Genomic DNA, 9,420 nt, shown 5'->3' with positions numbered 1-9,420 from the left:
AGGGCAAGTTTTTTATAGCAATCTGGCTCAAGCTATTCAGGTCTTCCTATATTAGTGTGTTGGGCCCGGGGGTAACCCGAGTAACACGGTCCAGGTCTGGTCCTGAATCCAAGGGTTCTATGAGGAGTCAATCCGACAGGGCCAAGGCAGGACATGGGGCAGGAAACCAGGCAAGGTCAGGCACAAGATCACAGGCAGGTTCTGGCAAACAGCAACATTGCTCCCGCAACCTGGGGCGGGGTCCAGCAGCCTTTTATCTCTGTCGGGGTAACGGCCGGTCCCGATCCCCCGGTGATTCACCTCCCTGTCTCCCCCGAAGGCGAGCACTCCTCCTGCGACTACTCAGGTCTCTCTTCTCTCAGACCTCAGTCTCTGCAGCTCAGGAGATGTCGGTGGGTTACTAGACCCAGAGGCCGCCTCAGCCTCTCCTGACCCAACTGGTAGCGGAGCAGCTGGGATTGCCTAGCTGAAGGCAACGAGGTAATCCCCGCATCTGGAGCCAGGGCAGGCTCAGGCCCCTGACTCAGCCCAGTTGGTGCTTGTTGCAGGGGAACCTGTGCAGACTGGGACTCTTCAGGATCAGGCCCCAGACTAGGTTCAGATGCCACCTGAGGCAAAGGGTCCGGTGCAGACGGAGACTTCTCTGTCTACGAGCCTGAGCCCGAGTCCCAGACCATCACAATTAGTAACAAGACCTTGAATGTGGCCCTGAGGCCGATCAGATGTTGTTGCAGCTTCCTGATAAATGTCCATTTAGCAACGTGTAGCAATTCTGATCCAGTTGCAGCTTCCAACCTAGTTGCAGGCGAAGCCCCACATAGATGCTTAGGCATCCCAGATGAAGTGACAGTTGTTCTCATTTCACAGTTATTTGCTGGATCCGTCCTCCAGCCGCCTTTTATAGTCATCCAAGCCATCGGCCACCACTGCCTCTCGTAACAGTGAAGCCCACAAGTTAATTACACAGTCTCCAACATTAGGGACGTCCTACGGAAAAGCGAGACGTTCCGGATCAAATCAGAAACCAGGACAGCTTCCGCAAATCTGGGATTGTCTCTGGAAAACAGGGACTGCATTTCTCTAACTTGGGCCTGTGAGGGTCAATGACACCTGATGGAACACAACACTCTTTTAGGTTTTAGGGTGGGGTTGGTGTGCCTAACAGCACCTACAGGCTGCTTTCAGCATGTGGTGATGACCGCACGCCCTGATCAAATCCAAGCTCATGGAGAAAATTATTCATGGGCACCGTCAACTCTACGCTTGGACGAAGTCGAAGCGAGACCCACACCTTTTGGGCTAGCACAGCGTGCGGCTGATGGGACCACCCGTCCCCTCCTAAAGCTGTTCCCCTCGCTTTGGTGCTTTTGACTGCATGTCCACCCAAACAAGCAGCCTTCCCTAAGGTCCCCCCCTTCTTCCTAGCACCATATGCTGCCTCCATATGGACCTGGAATGGGGAGCCGGTGGGGAGGGGGCCCAGGCATGTGCTTTGATGGCTGAAAGCTCTCTCTCCCCCTCTCCCTCTCTTTAATGGGCAAACCTCTCTTGATGTGTGTGGTGTTTTTTTTAATCTGCATTGGGGGAAAAAAAATTCCCACCCACCTCCAAAAGCTGCAGTTATGACTTCAATTATCATAAAATGGATTGCAATGTATTTATGGCGGCGGCACCGCGGGCAGCCTCCCGATTGCTCCGGGAGGTAATTCTGATCCAAGTATCTAATGCTTATCTTGTATAATTGCTGTTTCATTCTTCCTTTTCCTACGCCGCCAACCCCCCTCCCCAAACTGCTCCCCCCCACCCACTCCCGACCCGTCCGCTTCTGCCGAGCCGTTTTATTAAAATTGCTCCGAGTCGGCGGTGAATTCATTAGCTGGGAATAAGATGTAAAAGGCAGGATAGTGTAACATTTTAATTAGGCCTGAACAATAAACAAGCTAAATGAGGAGAGCATGGCTCCCTGGTGGACGGCCACCCGCCTTGAGGTTGTGAAGAATCATTACGTCTTCAGCCAATTTCATGCTGTCTCCGCGGAGAAGCCTCATTATTAAAAGGCAAGGGAGGGAGAAAAATAAAGAATCCCTTGCTAGACATTTCCTCTCCCCATATTTCTCAGCCTACTTACAGAGGCAGCAGGGCTGCGAGGCCTGCCAGGGCTGCGCTGCGCAAGGTGGCTTCGGGGAATGGGAGGCTCCTTGTTTATTTATTTTTATTTAATTGTTAAAGTTCGATACCGCCCATCTCCAGGTGGTTTACAATAGAGAAGCACAAAAATACATATCACGGCAACAACAAAAAGCCGTAACCCTCTCGCACCATTCCAAAGGCCATAGACTGTTTAATTAGCCAAAGGCCTGAGAGAAGAGGAATGTTTTTGCCTGGCACCTAAAGATATGCAATGAAGGTGCCTGGGAAGCCTCCCTAGGAAGAGAATTCCACAAGTGGGGAGCCACCACAGAAAAGGCCCCGTTCTCGTGTTGCTGCCCTCCGGACCTCACGTGGAGGAGGCACACGAAGAAGGGCCTTGGAGGATGATCACGGAGTCTGGGGTGATTCATACTCCTTGCTGAAAAATAAAAAGTACAAAATGACAAGTGCACAGAGTAAGACAAAAAAAAAGAAAGAACAAGAAATAGCACTGTGGCATTTGTACGGAGCCCCTGGTCATCTCACGGATTATTGACCCATATACCACTAATCCGCTGCCACCAACCAGGTCCTCCCCGGCAAATCACTTAGTCTCAGTTAGGTTCTTAAGTTAACAATTACGATTGTAGTTTATTTCAAACACAAATAAACTTTAAATGCATTCAAAACACTGTTACCCTTTTCCCTCTTAGTCTTATTTTATTCTGTCTCTAACTCTTCTACCTCCCCTCACACAAGAACCAACTGCACTAACTGTCTCTCTGTTTCCATCTCTCTGCCAACTGCTTTCCCAACTGCCTTTCCCAACCAACTAACCAAACCTCGGGCTAAGCCCTTTTATAAACAGGTAGTAACTGCTGCCTCTGGCTTTTCTATTGGTCTACCTATTAACCCTTTCTCTCCCCCTGTTCAGACATTTTCAAATGAACGGGCAAATGCTACAAGCACCCATGTAGAAAACAAAGCAGAAAAAAGATACTGTGTACATTTTAAAAAAGGGGGGTTGTAGTTAACAAGACCTTAATCAAATATGGTATATATATTTTTAAATGGTTGATTCATATGGAGAGAGTCAGTCCTTAAATTTTTGTGCTCCCGAGTCATTTAAGGCTTTATGGGTCAAAATCAGCACTTTGAATTGGTCCTGGAAATGGAAATGGACTGCAGTCAGGATTGGCGCTGTATGCTCAAACCACCTCTCAAACCACCTCACCCCGGTGAGCAACCTGGCCACTGAATTCTGCACCAGCTGAAGTTTCCAAACTGTCACCAGAAATTGCAGAAATTGCCCACCTCATTGGAAGCAAAGCTCTCCTCAGGGCTTAGCCCTGGGAGCTGCCCTCAGGAGCCAAGGCTCAGTCCCAGAATGTGTGAGATAGTAAACAAATACTGATTTTCAGCACATAGTGAAAGAGTTGCCACTGCCACCCTTGGCCAGCTGGGATTAGGAGAAGGGTTAGCAGAGGGTCTCAGGGTTAGATGGTAGGCCATGGAAAGACCTGTGGTTGAGAACTGTTGCTGGTCACAACACACAACACTGGGTAGATGGGCAAACAACCTGGCCTCATGGAATTCGGCTTCCTGTGTGACGACGTCAGAGGGCTTGGCTTCCCAAGGAAAGTCCTGAAACCGCAATGGAAGCAGTGGAATCCATATCTTGCATGCCTTTCTGTCTCTGCTAGCAATGGGGGAATCTGTCAACTTTGGGTTCTCTCAGTTTCTCATAGTTCCTGTCTTAAACTCAGTTCTCCACGTGTGTTTTTTTAAGTCCTCGTGAAAATTCACCAGCATTTTAGTGTACATTTCTCTTAATATGCACATTTATTTTTTCATGCAGTGCTGCCCAATATACACGATTTTGCAAAGCAATCTCTCTCAGTATAAAGTACGTTTGTATGTTATTTTCACTAATATATGAATTTATATGCACACTTTACCCAAGCATGTGCATTTTTTGTACATACTACTTAGCTGGAGAACTGTGTTGCAAAATCCTGCTTTATACTTCTGGGGGCTGTGGCACTGAGATTACATTATTGTTGTGAAGTGGCCATAGTTACTGTGCATGTTTTCCTTCCCACTAAGTATTTATTTGTTTATTTTTATTCAGCACTCTGCAGCTACCTCAGCAGCCTTTTGGGTTTTGATCAAAGTATGGAAAGCCAGGATTCTGACATTGGCGTGCTCACTGATTTTGTTATTAAATGAAGTTCTTCCTTTTACCTTCTAAAAGAAGGTCCTTCTGTGATGCCTTCTGCATTTCCTAGAAAGCCCAGCCAAGGATGTCATGTTTTTCAGGAAGTGTAGCCAAGCAGGAAGGCTGCAGCATCAGACTGCTGGAGAGATGTTTTGCAGAATGAAAGAAAGGGCACCCCTTGACCACCTCAGAAGTACACCAAGTGCAACAAAAATGCTGCACTCCACCATGGAGTGTGTCTTTGTTAACAACATGCATTTAAAACACACGGTGACCCTGAAAGAATCCTGTAAACACCTTCACAGAGCTATAATTTCCACCAAATAACTACAGTTCCTGGAATTTTTGGGAGGGAAATGATGTGCTTTAAATGTATGGTGTGTTGTTGTTGTTTAGTTGTGTCTGACTCTTCGTGACCCTGTGGACCAGAGCACACCAGGCACTCCTGTCTTCCACTGCCTCCCACAGTTCGGTCAAACTCATGCTGGTAGCTTCGAGAACACTGTCCCACCATCTCATCCTCTGTCGTCCCCTTCTCCTTGTGTCCTCAATCTTTCCCAACATCAGGGTGTTTTCCAGGGAGTCTTCTCTTCTCATGAGGTGGCCAGAGTATTGGAGCCTCAGCTTCAGGATCTGTCCTTCCAGTGAGCACTCAGGGCTGATTTCCTTCAGAATGGATAGGTTTGATCTTCTTGCAGTCCATGGGACTCTCAAGAGTCTCCTCCAACCCCTTTGATAATTCAAAAGCATCAATTCTTCGGCGATCAGCCTTCTTTATGGTCCAGCTCTCACTTCCATAAATCACTGCTGGGAAAACCATAGCTTTAACTATACGGACCTTTGTCGGCAAGTTGATGTCTATGTATGGTGTACATGCAGTCAATTTCATTGAATTTTTTCTCCCCTTTGATAATTTTCAATTTGTTTTCTCCTTAACCGATGCAAAACAGTTGATATAAATGCAGAAGTTATGTTCAGCATTATAAACTGCCGTGGCACTGGAGGGGATGAAAAAAAGTGAATATTCACATGACTGAAATGTTTATCAGGAAGCTTTTCTACCCTGCTGAAATATCACTATTGTTGACCACAGAATCAAAACTGGAGGTTATTTGGTGGAGCTTTCATTCTAAAACGTAAATGCCAATAAAAGGAGCAGTGCTGGAGAAAGACCTTTAGGGAGTGCATCTTCATGCCAATTTCCTCAATTCCCTGATCCAGACTTCAGTGTGGGTGTTGTGGAGATAGCAAGCGCTGAACTAATACATCTGATCCTCCCCCAAAAGCTCAGGGCAAACATGTTGTGAGAACCTCAGCCTGTTTAGCTTCTGGAAATGAATGTTGCCAGGTGCCATGTTTATCTTTCAGAAGTATCACTATGGGAGAGAGCATTAGGCAATAAAAGACTTTTAATCAAGCAGACAGAGGACAGAGCAAGACGCAGGAACAGGCTGTTAAATCTGGACTAATTCAGATGAGAAGCAAAACACAAATATTTTCTGAACAGCTGATTATGCACCACAGTAGCTTGCCAAATAGGCATTGTCCTATTCTTCTTATGCCCGTTCATTAAATCAAGATTTTGTTATAGCCAGGAATTCAGGAGACCTAGTCCTTCAAATTCTGGGTCAGCTGTAATTGTATTTTCTGCCAAGAAAAGATGTATTTAACAACTGCTATACATTTATGCCAGGAATGGGAGACCTGTGGCCCTCTAGATGTTTTTGACTCCAAGTCCCATCAGCCCCAGACAGAATGGCCAAGGGTCAAGGATGAAGGGGGTGGAGATATTCAACATCTGGAGGGCCACAGGTTTCTCAGCCCTGCTTCATGCAAATGGCCACTAATCCATGTGCTTAAAAAGGATAAAGGTAAAGGTCCCCTGACAGTTAAGTCCAGTCGCAGACGACTCTGGGGTTGTGGCGCTCAACTCGCTTCACAGGCCGAGGGAGCCGGCGTTTGTCTGCTTCCGCAGTTTTTCCGGGTCATGTGGCCAGCATGACTAAGCCGCTTCTGGCGAAATCAGAGCAGCACACAGAAATGCCTTTTACCTTCCCGCCACAGCGGTACCTATTTATCTACTTGCACTGGCATGCTTTTGAACTGCTAGGTTGGCAGAAGCTGGGACAGAGCAACGGGAGCTCACCCCATCATGGGGATTCAAACCGCCAACCTTCTGATTGGCAAGCCTAAGAGGCTCAGTGGTTTAGACCACAGCACCACCTGTGTCCCTTTTAATCTATGTGCTACTGTATGTATTTTATTTGTCAAAATAAAAAAATTCCTTCCAGTAGCACCTTAAAGACCAACTAAGTTAGTTCTTGGTATGAGCTTTCGTGTGCATGCACACTTCTTCAGATACACATGCACACGAAAGCTCATACCAAGAACTAACTTAGTTGGTCTTTTAAGGTGCTACTGGAAGGAATTTTTTTATTTTGACTATGGCAGACCAACACGGCTACCTATCTGTATTTTATTTGTGTAAATGATAGGGAGAAGAGCAAGGAATGCACAGATCATTGATGTTCCATCCCCTAAGCAATAGGAACCAGTTTCACATCCTCACTCGCTCCTGTCTGGCTTGTGGGAGGCTAATACATGTGCTTTGAGCATACTGACATACACTCCCTACTTTTATGAGAGGCCAGAGAAGTTTCAGGGTTTTGGTTTCTTTTGGTGGAGAAATCCCCAGAGACTTATTTGTGGAGCTAAGCAGGACACGCATTCCAATCAACCTGCAGAGCCACTATCTCTCATCAAATCCTCAGAGAGAGGAGCCCCACATCCCAATAGTTGCTTTCAGCTTTCAGCTAACTCTCTGCTTCTACTGTGTCAGTCTCCATACTGCAGTTTTCTCTCAGAAAAAGACGCCTTCATTGGGGCAGATTTGGGGTGGGATAGAAAGGGGGTGTCCAATTGTGCAGGATTGTAAATCACCTTTAGGGTTGGTTGGTTTTGCAGTCAAGCAGTGTATAAATTTTATGAAATAATACATTAATTAAGAAGTAGGTGGTTAAAGGTAAAGTGACCGTTAAGTCCAGTTGCGAAAGACTCTGGGGTTGCGGCGCTCATCTCTCTTTACTGGCCGAGGGAGCCGGCGTTTGTCCGGGTCATGTGGCCAGCATGACTAAGCCGCTTCTGGCAAACCAGAGCAGCACACGGAAACACCGTTTACCTTCCCGCCACAGCGGTACCTATATATCTACCTGCACTTTGATGTGCTTTCGAACTGCTAGGTTGGCAGGAGCTGGGACTGAGCAATGGGAGCTCACCCCCTCGCAGGGATTCGAACCGCCGACCTTCCAATTGGCAAGTGGTTTGGACCACAGCCCTAGGCTCTGTGGTTTAGACCACAGCACCACCCACATCCCACAAGTAGCTTGCTTTGTTGTTGTTGTTTAGTCGTTTAGTCGTTTAGTCATGTCCGACTCTTCGTGACCCCATGGACCAGAGCACGCCAAGCACTCCTGTCTTCCACTGCCTCCCGCAGTTTGGTCAGGCTCATGTTTGTAGCTTCGCAAACACTATCCAGCCATCTCGTCCTCAAGTAGCTTGCTACTGCCCCCCAAATAGAAGAAAGTCAGAACCTAAGATAAGCCAGATGAATCAAGGCCTTGACCAGATGTGTTTATGTGAAGCCCACAAACAGGATCTGAGTGCAACGACAATTTCCCCACCTGTGATTCCCAGCACCTGGTATTCAGAAGAATGCTGCCTCTGATAGCTGAGGGAGGACATAGTAGAATAATAACATATGTAATAAAAAGTGTAATATCACTACAGCAGAGAACACAAAAATAATCAGCAGTCAACAGTTCATTTAACATACATAAAAATTTAAGCGAGCATAAAGTTCACCTATAGGTCAAGTGAAAATATCCAACAACTTTACATCCCAAAATAGCCCCAAAGCTATATTAGTCCCTCATAACTCAACTCCTCTTCCTTTAATGGCTCAACCCCAAACCCCCTCAGAGTTCTTTTGGGAGCCTCTCCCTTCCAAAAATGGGGCAAGGCAGGTGAAACCCTGGTGGCAAACGCACTTTCCCTCATTTCACTCTCTAGCAGCAGCTTTTGTGTGTCATGAACAGGCAGCATATTATTAGTTGTTGTTGTAGCATTTTCACTGCCAGTGAGGAGGGGGGAAAGTGATTTTGGGATTTTCTGCCTCAGGCAACACAATAGCTTGGTGGGCCTTGAGTACTACCTACCCTGAGCTGGGGAAAGGGAGCCGTTTGCTCAGGCAGCAGAGTAAAAATGGTCAGCCCTGATTGGCCCAGCCTAGTGACCTCCAGAAGTTGATGGACTACAACTCCCATAACCCCTCGCCATTGACTGTGCCAGTTGGGCATAGGGTTGTTAGGGGAGTTGTAGTCCAAAGCATCTGGAAGGCACCGGACTGGTGAAGATTGACTATTGGCCCATCAAGATTTCAGAGACAGAGGTTTTCTCTAGTTGTGATATGTTTACTGAAGACGCTAGAAGTTGAGCTTGATATCTTTTTCTTACAGAGCATGTGGGCATCCACTGAGCTACAGTGTCTTGCAAGCCAAAGACTTGCAGCCTGTAGTAGTAGTAGTAGTAGTAGTAGTAGTAGTAGTAGTAATACATTATTTCTATACCACACATCTGACAGGGTTGCCCCAGTCACTCTGCGTGGCTCCCAACAGAATATTAAAAACACAACAAATCACCAATCATTTAAGACTAGGATTTAAAACAACAACCAACCAACCAACCCAAAACAGATTTTCAGAAAGATGCAAAGTCCTGCACACTGTGCATATTTTGTACTTGAGAAGTGAAATTGCACAAATGATAGTAGAATGCCCACCCCACAGATTCCATGACCTTTGTTTCCCTGCCTTCTACTCCCAGCCATAAAGATGAGCCCATGGCTTGATCAGCTAAACAAGCTCCACCGGTTTCCAAAACAGGAATGAGGGCCTACTCGGTAGTGGCGCCCGCCCTGTGGAATGCCCTCCCATCAGATGTCAAGGAAACATTTCCGAGCACAATTCAAAGTGTTGGTGTTGACCTTTAAAGCCCTAAACAGCCTCGGCCCAGTA

Source organism: Podarcis vaucheri (genome assembly GCF_965113315.1).
Source record: "Podarcis vaucheri genome assembly, chromosome: 2".
Lineage (NCBI taxonomy): Eukaryota > Metazoa > Chordata > Lepidosauria > Squamata > Lacertidae > Podarcis > Podarcis vaucheri.
The sequence above is the reverse complement of the archived record's forward strand: the minus strand, read 5'-3'. Positions refer to the sequence as shown.